Below are 15,498 nucleotides of genomic sequence, written 5' to 3'. Positions count from 1 at the left end.
CATGTGTGCATAATGAGTGGATGATTTTGACTTAGCACACATATTCATAAGCTTCTTATGGTTGTTAATGCATATTTTTAAAGTTGAATCTAAAGATGAAATACTATTTTTCATAAGATTCAAATCTTCATTTTTAGGCACATATGCATTTTTAGAAGTAGAACATAAATAGTTATTTATAAAAGAAGCTGTATCATTCTTTATGTTCTCTACTTCTAACATGGCATCAATCTTAGCATGAGATAGGCTAGCAATAGATGAAATCAAATTTCCATTTTCCAAATTTAATAAGTCATTGCTTTCTTTAAGCATAGTATTTTCATTTTCAATGACATCAAATTTGGACACTAGCTTCTCATGATCGGATTTTAAAACATCATGCTTGCTTTTTAAATCATTAAAATCATTTTGCAATTTGTTAAAGGCATGCAATAATTTTTCACTAGCACAAGCAAGTTCATCACTAGATAAATCATTAGTGGTTTCGAACTCGCAAACCTCACTAGGGTTATCGCCTAGTGGCCGTGTGCATGATGCCCCTTTTGAACTTGAAGCGGGATCCTCCAAAGCTTGTCGGATCGCCTCCAAGTCTCCTTGATGCGCTTCTATGAATTTCCATAATGTATAAGCGCTATCAAAAGAATCAAGCTTGTTAGACATAAATGAATCAAATGCATTTAATAAAAATTCTAACATAAGCTTGTTCATAATAAACATCTTTTTATCATGTTTGCTCCACTTGGATTTCTCCAACGTGGGCACAATATAAGCACAATCAATGATTTCCCATAAATCGATATTTTTAGATTGAACAAATATTTTGAATCTAAAACACCATTGAGCATAAGGGAAAGCATTGAATTTAGGAGCAATACTAGAATCATAGCCTAAACAAGATGCATCATTCATATCCATAATTTGTAGAAATATGCAAGCAAGATACAAATGCAATCAAAACAAGATTAGCACAAAAAGATAACTTGGATCTTTAACTCAAGGCGATTAGACCTTAAATCAAAGAGCACCAAGCTCTGATACCAATTGTTAGACCCTAGAGGGGGGGTGATTAGGGTCTTATGCTAATCTAATCCGATTTAAGTGCCAATTAAAATTAATTAACAAGTATATTCTTGCAAGATAGATATACAAGAGTTATGTGCAAGAATAAGCAATATGAACAAAGGTAAATATCCTAGCAATGATATATACTATGAGATATATGCAAGGATATATGAGCTAACACAAGATGATATATCCTATCAAAGAGATATACAATATGATATATGTATAGGATATGTAAACTAACACAAGGGGTAAACAATCTAAACAAGATAGTGGATGATATAGATAATGAGCTAATGACAATGGCGATATAAGATATGAACATAAATATGAATGAACGCCAAAGCACACTCAAACAAGCAATATGATCACGGAGTTCGGACCTTCCGTCCTACGTCTCCGCTCCCCACTCCCGGGGAGAAATCCACTATCACAACCGGGTTTTCTACGCTCACCCGAATAACGTTTACACCTCACAGTGTCGGTTTTCAACGCTCACCGAACAACGTTCACTCCTCACACTCGGTTTTCTAGTTCACCGAAAACCTTACACCACTCATAATGTAACAAATATAAATTTGTTCTCTACAATAGATGAGAACTCAATTAAGCACAAACTCAATGTTACAATCTCTCACAACCCTAAATATAATGTATGCAAATACAATAAGCTCAATGGTTGTGTGTGTACAAAGAGATAAATAAAATCAAATCAACTAAACTCAAATATAAAATCTAGCTTAAGAACAATGATAATCAAACAAGTATATAAATGTGTAAAGCTAGATAGAGTTTAGAAAACTTCTCCAATAGATGACAAGATGGAGAGATGGAGATTGGAGCCCAAACAAGAAGATGATCTCCTCCACTTGTGAAAACAATCTTCAAACCAAACAAACACTAAAACACACTTAAACCCTTGTTTAAAACTCTTTAAACTTGTTTAAAACATTTCTTGAGTACCCTACCTTAGAGGTATGAGGGCATGGGGTATATATAGGCTCATGAAACAACCCCAAAAACCAATAAAAACACCCCAAAACATTAAAATAAACAAAAAACAGAACTAGCCGTTACTGTAGCAACGGTCGGATGCTACAGTACTTCGGTCGACCGGTACGGTCGACCGGAGTTACTGTAGCAGTGCGTAGATGTTTTGTAAAATCAATTTAAAATAGTAAATGAACTCCAAAAATTATGAAATTTTGTGGGAATGTTCTAGACATGTAGAATAACATTTCAGAGAAAGAATTTCTGAAAATTCTTTTCCCAGTTGAGAGAAATAAATATTTGAACAAAAATTTACAGTTTCTAAAAAAACTGTTAATATATACGATTTTGTAAAATCAATTGGCACAGTAAATCAACTCCAAAAATAGTAAAATTTTGAGAAAAGTTTCTAAACATGTATATAAACATTTCAAAGAAAGAATTTCTTGAATATCACTTCCCATTTAGAATTTCTTGAATATCACTTCCCATTTATAAAAACTCATCTGTTTTGTAAAACATGCACGAACATGTGCACGAACGAAAACGTGAATTTGTAAATTCCTTTAAACATAACAAATCAATTCCAAACTTGATGAAACTTTGAGAAATGTTTGCAAATGATATTTTGAACATGTTACAAAAAGAATTTTCCAATTTGCATTTTCCAATTGTGAAATCTCATTATTTTGCAAAAGTGTTCAAAACATGAAAAAAGTAATATACATGAAGTTTGATGTTTTGACATAAATAATATTTTGAAACTTTGCACAATGATTATATAGACTTGATAAAATATGTATATGATGATTGTTAAGTCTATAAACTGAGAATACAATATTTGAGCTTAGAAACCAAATACGTGTGTGTATATGATATTGAGCTTAGAGTATCTAACACACATAATATAAAACCTAAACTAAATTACCCAAGCTAGATCTTGATCTTCAATAAGCTCTTCTAGGTAATCTCGCGGATGAAGCTTTAACTTGGATCTTGAACTTTGAATAGCATTGTTGCAAGGCTTCACCGACATTCCGCCAACCTCCTTTGGATATGATCGTTGAAGCTCTATTCCATCCATCCTCCAACTACGTTGTTTGTCTACAATGAATAGATAATACAAGCACTAGACAAACAACATTAGTAGTAAATTGTTTGTAAATCATCATCAAAACAAGAAGGCCAACACTCTCTACCAAGCAACTCACTAACTAAGTCTAACCTTTTATTTCTAAAATCATTACACTGCTCATCAGCATCTCTAATAGTTGCTAATATTAGTCATGTTGTTGTCGCAGCCATCAAGATCAATCATCTCAGAAATGAGGCCGTGTTTGTAGCGGTTGTAGAGTTGCAGATACAGCGATTAGAAAGTCGTCTGATCGTAACTTTCATCTTCGGGGCTTGATGAGGATCAGCTATCTATTGTGATTTTTAGACAGCCTACAGCAGGTTCAACGACAAACACGGAACATGGTCCGGTGGGACCCACGAGCTGACGGGGCTCAGAGCTTTGGTCCAAGGCATCGTCGTTCTCCCCTTTCTGAGTTATGGAATCTCTTTACCCAAATCAATGTCTTAATCAAGATAGTGCTCTAGTTATCTTGTAATTTATGAAGGGAATCGATATTGGGTTTTTGTAGTTTTTCTCTTTCATTTAATTAAAATGGGATCTCCTTGGATTCTTGAACAGTGGTTTGGGTTCTCCTTTAATGCCTTTTTCTTGTATGATTTGGTGATTGACATAGTTCTGTATAAGAGATTAACAACAGAAATTTTCAGAAGCTCACATTGAATCTTCAGGCATATCGACATTTAGCTAAAAATTAAAGACAATGTGATTAAAAGTTGACAAAAGAATCTAAGAAGCTGTGAATTTGAAAGGGGGACAAGGAAAATTAGAACTATGAATCCTGCACCCACCGCGGCCCCACCATACAATCGAACCGCTCCATCGAGGTCATCGACGCCGGCGACATCGCCGGGTACCTCCCCGAGGATCTCGGCCTCCTGAGGGACCTGGCTCTCTTCATAAACTCCAACAGGTTTTGTGACACGATCCCTCGGACCTTTGAGAAGATGAGGTTGCTCTTCGAGCTCGACCTGAGCAACAATCGGTTCACCGGTAAGTTTCCTAGGGTCGTCCTCTGGCTCCCCTCCCTGAAATTTCTCGACATCAAGTACAACGAGTTCGAGTGCAAGGTGCCCTCCGAGCCATCTTTGACAAGGACCTCGACGCCATCTTCATAAACCACAACAGGTTCGCCTTCGACAAAAACAACAACATCGGGAAGCTGTTGAAAACTGGTTGTGAGCTGAGTAGTCTGGACTATTAGTTCTAAGGGATGGAATGTTAGTTCTAAGGGCTGGACTGTTAGTTCTAAAGGCTGAACTATTAAGTCTGAGGACTAGACTATTAGTTCTACCAGCTTTCATATTAGTTTTGTCATCTCTTACGTTAGTTCTACCCGCTTTCATGTTAGTTCTGTTATCTCCTACGTTAGTTCTGTTCGCTGACATGTTAGTTCTGTCCGCTGCCATTTGCTGAAACTGTGTGTAAGCTGGGAGACTGGAAACAAGTTTGACGAAAGGAAGCTTTGAAGAGCTAGACTGATATGCAAACTTATGCATCTATGTATGTTAATGTTGGATATTAGTACGGAGCGTGTTCATTAAGCAAGTTGTTTGAACTAGAACTCATCGACAAGCATCCCATGCATCCTCATTGATGTCCAGTCTATTGAGATGCTTCATCTATTAGAGAGGACATTCTTACAAATTTGGTAAATGAATGAAATCTTGTCTACAAATATTAGGAAAATATAACCTCTGACATTGCTTGAACAAAATTTGTTAGAGCCTCCCTCCCTCTTCCTCCTAAGGTTGCTATGTCCATAATGAAATAAAATAAAATTACATATCTAGACACAGAATTATCTACCCTTATTTGATTAAGAAGTGAGACCTCTACTTTGAAAAATTGAGCTCTCTAGTTTCAATGGAAAGAGAAAAGTTGAGGGCCAATCGCAGTGCGTTAGTTCTAATTTTCAGCTATTGTTATTTCTAATATAAGTGTTAGTTCTTATGGTATGTTAGTTCTAGTTGAGCCACTGTTAGTTCTAGTGGTTCTTGTGTTAGTTCTAGTTGTTGTCATGTTAGTTCTAACTTTTAGGTAGTGTTATTTCTAATATAAGCGTTAGTTCTAGTGAGTTAAGTTAGAACTAACATGAATTAGAACTAGAACTAACATGAAGTGAGTTGAGTTAGAACTAACAAAGAGCCCAAGAGCCTAAAACTAACATGAATTAGAACTAGAACTAACATGCAATGGGTTAGAACTAACATAAAGTAAGTTAGAACTAACAAAGAACAAGTTAGAATTAACATGAATTAGAACTAGAACTAACATGAAGTGAGTTAGAACTAACAAAGAGCAAGTTAGAACTAACTTTAAGTGAGTTAGAACTAACAAAGAGCAAGTTAGAACCAACATAAAATTAGTTAGAACTAGCAAAGAGCCCAAATGGCCAAGGCCCAATGCCCAATCAAAGACTTTTAAATATATATTGTAGGTGTAGGAGTTTGAACTCTTGACCTCCTCTCCAAATTACCAAGCTTTACCACTAGACCAAGTAGCCAAAGTATTAATGTTAGTTCCACTTAAAGTTAGCTCTTACTTGCCATTAGAACTAACATGAAATAAGTTAGAACTAATTTTAAATAAGTTAGAACTAACTTAAAATAAGTTAGAACTAACATGAGTTAGCTCATGATAGAATTTAAAAAATAGCATAAATAACTAGAGTTAGCTCATGTTTATTCGATCGCAACTCATGTTAGTTCTAATTTTTACCAGCTCATGTTAGTTCTAATTTTTACCAGCTCGTGTTAGTTCTAATTTATTTAATGTGTTAGTTCTAGCGTACATGTTGGGTCTAAACGTCATGTTAGTTCTAATTTATACTATGTTAGTTCTAACTTCTCCAGTGTTTGTTCTAACATATATCGTGTTAGTTCTAATTTATTTAAGTCGTTAGTTCTAGCGTAATTGTTGATTCTAAACGCCATGTTAGTTTTACTTGATGATGTGTTAGTTCTAGCTTCTCTAGTGTCAGTTCTAAAAGGTATCATGTTAGTTATTATTTATTTAATGTGATATTCCTAGCGTAAGTGTTGGTCTAAACGTCATGTTAGTTCTAATTTATGCTATATTAGTTCCACTTTCTCTAGTGTTAGTTCTAACTGGTATCGTGTTAGCTTTAATTTATGTAATGCGTTATTTCTAGCGTACTTGTTGGTCTAAACACCATGTTAGTTCTACTTGATGATGTGTTAGTTCTAGCTTCTCTAGTATTAGTTCTATTTGGTATCATGTTAGTTCTAATTTATTTAATGCGTTAGTTCTAACGTAAGTGTTGGGTCTAAACGCGATGTTAGTTCTAATTTATACCGTGTTAGTTCTACCTTCTCTAGTGTTAGTTCTAACAGATATCATGTTAGTTGTAATTTATTTAAGTCGTTAGTTCTACATAATTGTTGGGTCTAAACGCCATGTTAGTTCTACTTAATGATGTGTTAGTTCTAGCTTCTTCAGTGTTAGTTCTAACTGGTATCGTGTTAGTTGTAATTTATTTAAGTCGTTAGTTCTAGCGTAATTGTTAGGTCTAAACGCCATGTTAGTTCTACTTGATGATGTGTTAGTTCTAGCTTCTCTAGTATCAATTCTAACAGGTATCGTGTCAGTTCTAACAGGAGCTCAACTAGAACTAATATAGCCACTAGAACTAACGCTTATATTAGAACCAACACTAGCTGGAAGTAGAACTAACATGAAATCAGGTAGAACTAACATGAAATCAGGTAGAACTAACACGAGAACCACCAGAACTAACATGAGCTCAACTAGAACTAACATAGCCACTATAACATGGTATAAACATATTAGTTCTACTTAAAGTTAGCTCTAACATGAATTAGAACTAAGTTAGAACTAACATAAAATAAGTTAGAACTAATATAAAATAAGGTTTACCACTAGACCAAATAGCCTAAAGAATTTATATTAGTTCTACTTTACATTAGCTCTAATATGAAATAGAACTAAGTTAGAACTAACATAAAATAAGTTAGAACTAACATTAAATAAGTTAGAACTAACATGAGTTATTGCTCATGATAGAGTTCAAAAAAGGGCGGGAAATTTTCCTCTATTTTTTCCCCATCAGATCGCATTAATGGGCGTGACTTTCCATGTATTTTGTGGACCAGACGTCTGGGGAAGATAAGTGGAGGGATAATTTCAGGTTTATTTTAAAATACAATCTCTTTTTTTATACTGCTAACGTGGAGGGGCCTTGAAATATTAAATGGTACTTTTTGGGGCTGAATCACATGGGCCAAAATACAAGGGGACGGGTCACATGAACTTTCTCATTTTGGGACATGGACACATTTTTCCCTACTTAATATTAAGATAAATGACTTGAGCTTAAAGAGAATGGTACAAGACTTGAAATGTGATTACAATCTCAATTTAGGAAAAAAAATCCTTGACTATATGTACTTGTCTAGCAGAAATATCCTCAAAACTCAAGCAATATCCATCAAATCCTAGACTATATGTACTTGACCGAACCCGCTTTATATAAATCTCAAGTTAGGAGAAGTGGAATTCATACAAATAATAAAAAACCCATGTTTTCAAACTATAATGCAACTACATAATGATTATAACAGGATGCTAAATGCCATGTAGATTTAGAAGCCTAGCTACCATTTGTAGTTTCCCCAGAGAAAACTATTGTTTAAGACCCAAAACATACCTCTTAATCACCATTCCCGTCTTCAACTAACATCTTTGGGCTCGGTGACATGATACATTTCTCTCTTATTAAAACTTTGTTGAAAACCACCTCACAGAAACAGAAGTACTCCAATTGCTCCCAATCATTCCATTTTTCACAAAGGTAAAGAGAAAGTATGAAAATCAAGAAATAGGAATTTATTTAGATAACATACGTCAGATCTTTTGCCTCCCGTCACCAATTGCTCCCAATTGGCTGAAAATTTCTCTCTTCTTGATTGTTTCCCCTAAAATAGCACTATTAATAGTTGTGAAAGATCTCTCAGGTGAAAAAAACAGAGGGGATTTTTAGAGGGAAATTTGGGAGGGAAAGAAGTAGAGGGAACATTGGGGGAAATTTTACAGGGATTTCTCAAGATCTTACCTTCTGATTCCTGTTGTCGAATTCCGCGAACATTGGGGGAAATTTTACAGGGATTTCTCAAGATCTTACCTTCTGATTCCTGTTGTCGAATTCCGCGGCCTCTTATCACAAGATCCAAATGAAATCATTTTTTTCCTAAATTCCTTTGGCTACCCTCGAGTTAGAAGGTGGAACAAGCCTTGTTCCGCCTTCTCACGAGTATCAGTAAACCCTTGGGTTAACAGGTTAAATGGGATAAAAAGATCACGTGCGGGTTTGTTAGCCCTTGGGATTTTTTTATATTTGGCAAGCTAATGAAGGGTTAAACCCTCTTAACCCCTCATTTACCCCCTTGCCAAACACATTGTTATTGCCAATTAGATACGAAGTATTTTTTCCAATTTTACTCTCAATTGAACTGTCACTGAAATTTTTCGGGAAGTAAAATTTAAATGGAGTAGTCTTAAAATATCTAATCAATTACTCCAAAGTTGTAATGAGGACTAAGGGCTATACTTTTATATTCTAATTGCAGGTTGAGGGCCTTACGTTCTTTGATAACATGTTAAAATCACTCCATAAGATCAAAACTCCAGAATCACGATGAGGTTTGAGGATTATAATTTTTATCCTAAAATGCCCCTGCAAGTTGCGGCAGTATCAATTTTTAGAAATCTGTTTTAAATTAATGATCAGTGACATTTAAATCTGGATTGCTCTAATACAATACTAAAGTTCCTGATCAATTATACCAAAACTTTGATGGCGAGGATTAATTGCTATATTTTTATATTCTAACAAGTAGAATTTGATAATCTAAAGTTTTTTTTAGCTGAAGAAACAGGAACTTTCCTGCTCATTATATATATATTTATACAAAAAACCCATACATTGAATGTACATTCCTAACTCACCAAAAGGAGGCCAAGTAGAAGATAAAAATAAAAAAAACCTGAGAGTCACCAACCTAGGCTAGGTTAACTTAAAAGGCATCACATCACTAGTAAATGATTAAGTTACATAAGGAAGTTTATAGACTAAAAAGAGATTGAGGTGGAAGCTACTCCTCAGGATAACTTCCCAAAAGAAAGACCAGAAGGAAGACCAAGCCAGCACGGGGACTAATCTGCGGAGAAGTTGTCTCCCACCTCAACTGATGCTTTCTTCTTTGCTATTTCATCAAACCGCAACTTGATTGCCGCCCTTCGGATCCTTTTAGCCAACCTGTCATCATGAGCACCTGCCCAAAGGAGAGTGTATCTAGCCATATTAGCTGCAATAAGATCAGAATTTTGCTGTCTATCTCTAAAAATGAGGAAGTTGCGGCTGTTCCAAATCCACCAACAACAGCATGGAAGCACAACCTTCCAAATACAACTAATATAAGTACCATTTTTAGTTTTATGTTTAAAATAGGAAACAAAGATTTAACTAAATGGAGGCTAATTAATTTTAGAACCTAAACCGCAAAGGCTAAAGCCTAGTTTTTGCACTTGAGGTGGGGTCCACTCTATAATTAAAATAGTTGAGAAGATTTTTTTGCTACACTCCTCGCAAAAGAGAGGAGTTTCTAAATTAACCAATTTCTCTATTCACAGCCCTGTCCTTTTGCTACACTCCTCGCAAAAGAGAGGAGTTTCTAAATTAACCAATTTCTCTATTCACAGCCCTGTCCTGCAACTTTGATACTGAAAACAACTTTACTTTACTTTCAATGCATCCATTCCATTTTGGATGAACGTACTTAGTACTTATAATTAGATAGATCTAGCTCCATCCTCACTCAATCCATATCATCAACATTTGTTCTTATGAATATACAGATAGATTTAGAAAGAAAAATAAATAAAAGCATAAATAATACAAGCACATCCAGAAGAATTAATTATAACGTAAAGCAGAAGTACAGCACAAGTTTTTGGTATCGGGAAAATGTTGAAGTACAAGAAAGTGCAGAACTTTTGTCTTTTCACCAGAATATCAAAACCCTAAAAAGAAAGAAAGAAAGAAAGAAAAATAAAACAACACAAACTCTCGATTAGTCCATAGCTCCAAACACGACGCAGTTTTCAACCAATCATATATTTGTTGCGTGTGACATTGCTACTTTCTGCCCACATTTTAAACAGAGTTTTCTATACATACTCCTAAATAATAATTATCTTTAATTTTTCTCCCTAAGTCATTGTATTTGCTAATTTTATATCGAATATAATGTCTTTTTCTTTTCACAATCTAATTAGTATTTTAATTGTAACTGTTTATGAATTACGAGCAACGTCTATGGAATGAAACATGGCTTGGGGTAATAATGTCTAACGAGCACATAAACTTCACTCAACATTTCTATGAAGCATTCAAATTCTTATTTAAAATTAGGGGATTTTGCAAATAATATTTCATATTTGCAAATTTATCTTTTAAATGTAGTATTTGCATAATTGCCCCTCAATGCTCTTGAATTTAGCTTTTCGACCTTCCAGTTTACTGTTTATATATATATATATATACACACACACACACACACTCCTCTATACAAATAGGAGAACCCAAGCTTTATTATTCATGCTACAGTAATATTTACTGTAGCATTATTATTACAGCAAACAAGAAACAGGATGCTATAGCAATATTTTGAAAAGTATTACTGCAGCACACAGGAATACTGTAGCTTTTTAAAAAAAACCTATAGCAGATGCGGGATACTGTAGTAATTTAAAAATCCAAAAATATTACTGTAGCATTTAAACTGGGATTACTGTAGCGGAGAAAAAATGATATATTGTATGTCGTGCTTTGTGTCACGCCCCGCTTCCCAAAATACCCGGGAATCGGAACGTGAACAAGCCCGCGACGTATTAGATTAAGGAGAATAAATAAAAAAAATAAATATTTCTCCTTAACCTAATACGCTAAGTGTCAAGCAATATATAAAGCGAAGTCACAGGTCCCCGATCACAATAGCGAGAATATAATGAACAACACAGAAGAAAATAATACATATCATAAATGAATATCATCCAAGACATAATATTCGGTCAAACATGCCCTTATTTACAAAACTATCAAACTGAATACTGGAGAGATATAAAAATACACTGATCAAAAGGAAAAAGGAAGAACTACAAGAGCAACTAGGACCAATAATTAAGCTTCGGCTTCTTCTTCTTCTCCGTCCTCTAGGCACTACTGTTGAGAATACTCTAGCTCTGGCTTGTCTCCAAGCTGGATCTGTTCTTCCTCTAAGTCTAACATACACCAGAGAAAACATGTGTACATCAGCGTGCATGGCACACGACAAGATCCCACAAAACAAATAGAGCGAATGAAAACCCAAGCGGAAAACAATACGATAACAGAAATAACAAAAGGAAGGGTAACTGAAAATCCAACAAAATCAACATGCGAAAACACTACTAAAACATGATAATCATAAGGCTAATTGCACACTATAACCGGGTCGAGTACTAGTCATCCTAAATTCTCACTGGTCTACATCTCACACAAAGTCAACGTTCATATTATCGGATAACTGACTGTTCACAAATCCTCTATGAGCATCCAATACCGCTATACGAATCGGTCAGAGGATTACACGCAATCCGATCTCGGCCTGGTCCGAACTCAGGCAAAGCTCAGGTGACGAAACAGGTCACTGACTAAAGTGACTACACTAATTCACTTTAGCCCAACAAACCAACCCCAGTGACTACACGAATTCACTGGTGCGAGCTGGAAAATACATCAACAGTCACATCCAAACACATGAATATTAACTTCCCCATCCCAACTCTTCTCGTTTTTCTAAATCAATAGTCGTATTCCATACTGAAACTCTGGCTCACCACCTAAACTCAGTCAACACACCCACACATGTCACTGGGTCTGTTCATGACGCACGAGGCCACTAGGTCATGAACTACTAAGGGTTCTCAAACATAACCAGGAACAATAATAATATGACTACTTCTATGCAAATACATTAAAATAGAACACAAAACATAAAATACAATCATAAATAGTAAAACATGCATGCATTCTGGTTTCATTAATATCTGGTTACCCGAATCTCAAAACCACTCATAAAAATTATACGCAGGTAAATAATATCGAAAATAACTATGGTTAAAAGAAAATTGAAATCCGTTATCGTTTTGCACATGGCATGTCGCAGTCTACAACTATTGACACAAAAATCATAAATAATCCGTAAAATTCCCAAAATAAATATTCCTTTTTTAAAATAATTATATCTCTCTTAAATACTAATCCCATTATATTTCAAAAATATATGTCCAAATAACCTTATGTAAACTCACAACAATCAGACCTTTTTTATAAAACTCAAAAACGATGTCTTGAACATTTCCTCATAGGAATTCATAAGACTATTTTAGTCTTCGCAATTTAAATTTCAAACCAACTGACCTTTTACAGATAATTCATAATTCTATTCATCATCATATATAATTCTCTAAAAATCATCTATTATACTGAATTATTCCTTCTTATTAATACGTCATGACACAAATAACATCGTTTCGTTATAAGCATACTCCACAAATAACGTTTCCTTTAAATTACTATCATAACCACTAATCTCCATCGATACAATATTGTATCAACTTCCAAGTACGCACGCAACAATCTCAGTTCTTATCACAATATTATTTACTAACATTTAATCAAATCACATCAAATGAAGATGTAATAATTCATATATCTAAAAAATTTAGAACAACGAGTCAGAATATCAGGATCTTGCCTCCTAATAAAAATATGAAAATCTAAAATTTATAGATATGTTAAACACATCGAGAAGAGGATTTACCCTCTGGTACGTAGAATGATCCGACGTCAATGTGTGGATCTTGCTGTGCAACCGCGGGTAACCACATACAGATGTGCTCATTCGATCAAATCAACTGGCGTTCTTTAAGATGCTATATAGGTCGCTCGGCCCGCCCGCGACTCGACTGATCCTCACGGTTTTATGATATGCGATCCTCGACGAGCTGCCTGTTCGAGCGTTGATCAGAGGTTGTGGGGGAGAGGGACCTGGCTGGGGCCAACCGGACCTAGAAGGCGGAGTGGCCATTCCCGATGATGACAGTGGAGAGAGATGCGCGGTGGGCAGTAGGGGTTTAATTTATCGCGTTGTAGCACTGCGCGAATCGTGGCGGTGTTTCTGACGTTGGCCAGGTCGTTGTTGCGAACGAACCTGAAAGTTAGGAGCCCCTGATGAGTGAAGGTTGGAAGCGGAGTGAGATCAAGCGTCAGAATCCGATTCGACATGCTGCGAGTTTAGGGTCGGACGGGGATGGCAGCCTGCAAGATCTCAGGGTGCGCGGTTGAGGCTGCGACAGCAAGTAGGGTGTGGGGAGGCGGTACACGGCTGTTGCGTTGCGCTCGCATCTTCAGTTCACATCGTGCGGTGATATTAAACGTGAAGAAGAGAGAGAGATGAAGAGAGAGAGAGAGAGAGAGAGAGAGAGAGAGAGAGAGAGACGAGGGGAACGAGAATATGAATTACACCAGGATTGAGAGCTCCGGCCTAGCTGCTGTATACGCTTGAAAAGCATGAACAAAAATACCGGAGTAGAGAGAGGTCGATCGATGTTAAGCAGACGTTTGTATACTATATATATATATATATATATATATATATATATATATATATATATATATAATGATGCAGTTATAATATAATACATATAGAGAGAAGAGAGAGAGAGAGAGAGGAAAATTAGGTTTTTAAAAAATTAATTAAATAATAATAATCATAAAAAAATTTAAATAATTAAGTGAAAATTATCTACACATCAAAACATATCAGTTGTAGTAATATAACCGATAATATACAACAGTAGAAATAATCCAAGAAATTATACAATTAAACAAGAATAATTAATAAAAAAATATAATTTCTTATATTTAAAATCAAATAATTATGGAAGAATTATCTACACAATAAAATGTACCAGTTATACTAATTTAACTGATAATATGCAACAGTAAAAATAATATAACAAATTACACAAATAATATGTAATTAATAATATAACATAATACACAAAATAATACGTACTAGTAAAAATAATACAACGTATTATTCAAAATAATACGTAATAGTATTGATAACACAATAGATAAATTCTAGAATTTTTTACTACACTAAATAAATTTATAAATATCTAATATTAAATTAATATAAAACTATATTTTTAAATCATAGAATTCTAAAAAATCGAGATAAATATAAAATAAACACTTTAAAAATAATAATACATACTCTTAATATCCAAAACATTTACCACAGCTTAGCAAATTCAAGACTGCCGTCACTCACACTTCACCAGGCTTGCTTCACACACACAAACATCATCAAGCCTAATAATCTGAGTATAGCACTATACTAATCTAAACTAGGTAATCATATATGGTATAATACTATACCTTGATATATATTATGGAATAACTTAGGTATCATTGACATAGAGAGTCGATGTCCGTCCTTAGAAAGGCCAGAAATCTCTTATGGCATAAGATCACCACAACCGATGTTGATAACTTCTCTCTACTTGGTTCTCACACCATTTAGGGAGTTCTGCCACATCTTCAAGAGAAACCTTCCCATTGCACATTTGGGAGAAAATGAGAAACTGTACAAGTTGCTCCAAACAACTTGGTAGTTGATTTGTCTATCTTGTCCCGCAATTCTACATTGAAGTTTGGTCAGATTGTCGAGGAGGCCTCAGATCTACAAGAGAGACGGGGTCTTGTTTCGTCCCTGACCTCACACAGCGCAGCGTAGGCAAATTTAAGGATCACACGGGAACTGCAGCCAACGAGTGCTTAAGCAACTAGATAACTTAAATGTCTCTATATTCCTTCTCACTAGACACTAATATTATATGAGGCATTGATGGGTATGCTCTACAAGCACATAAGTTTACCTTCCTTGGGTTAGTTAATGTTAAGCCACAATTCCTATACTGGTCCAACTTATTTCTTACACTTGGCTGATGATTGAATCACTTCACATTGTGTGGAGGAGGCATGGAAAATTAACCCATTTGTGAGATTGAGTGGAGAAGGGAGAAGATGTGCACCATCTACTAGAAGCTACTTTTGTAGCTTAGTTTCCAAGCACGCATTATCCATAGTCTCTCCCTCTTTCTCTCTATAATCTCCATGTCAATCTTCTGTCAATAATAGGGGTATATGATTATATATA

The sequence above is a fragment of the Asparagus officinalis genome, chromosome 4 (genome assembly GCF_001876935.1).
Source record: "Asparagus officinalis chromosome 4, Aspof.V1, whole genome shotgun sequence".
NCBI classification, from domain to species: Eukaryota; Viridiplantae; Streptophyta; class Magnoliopsida; order Asparagales; family Asparagaceae; genus Asparagus; species Asparagus officinalis.
This window is presented reverse-complemented; position numbering follows the sequence as displayed.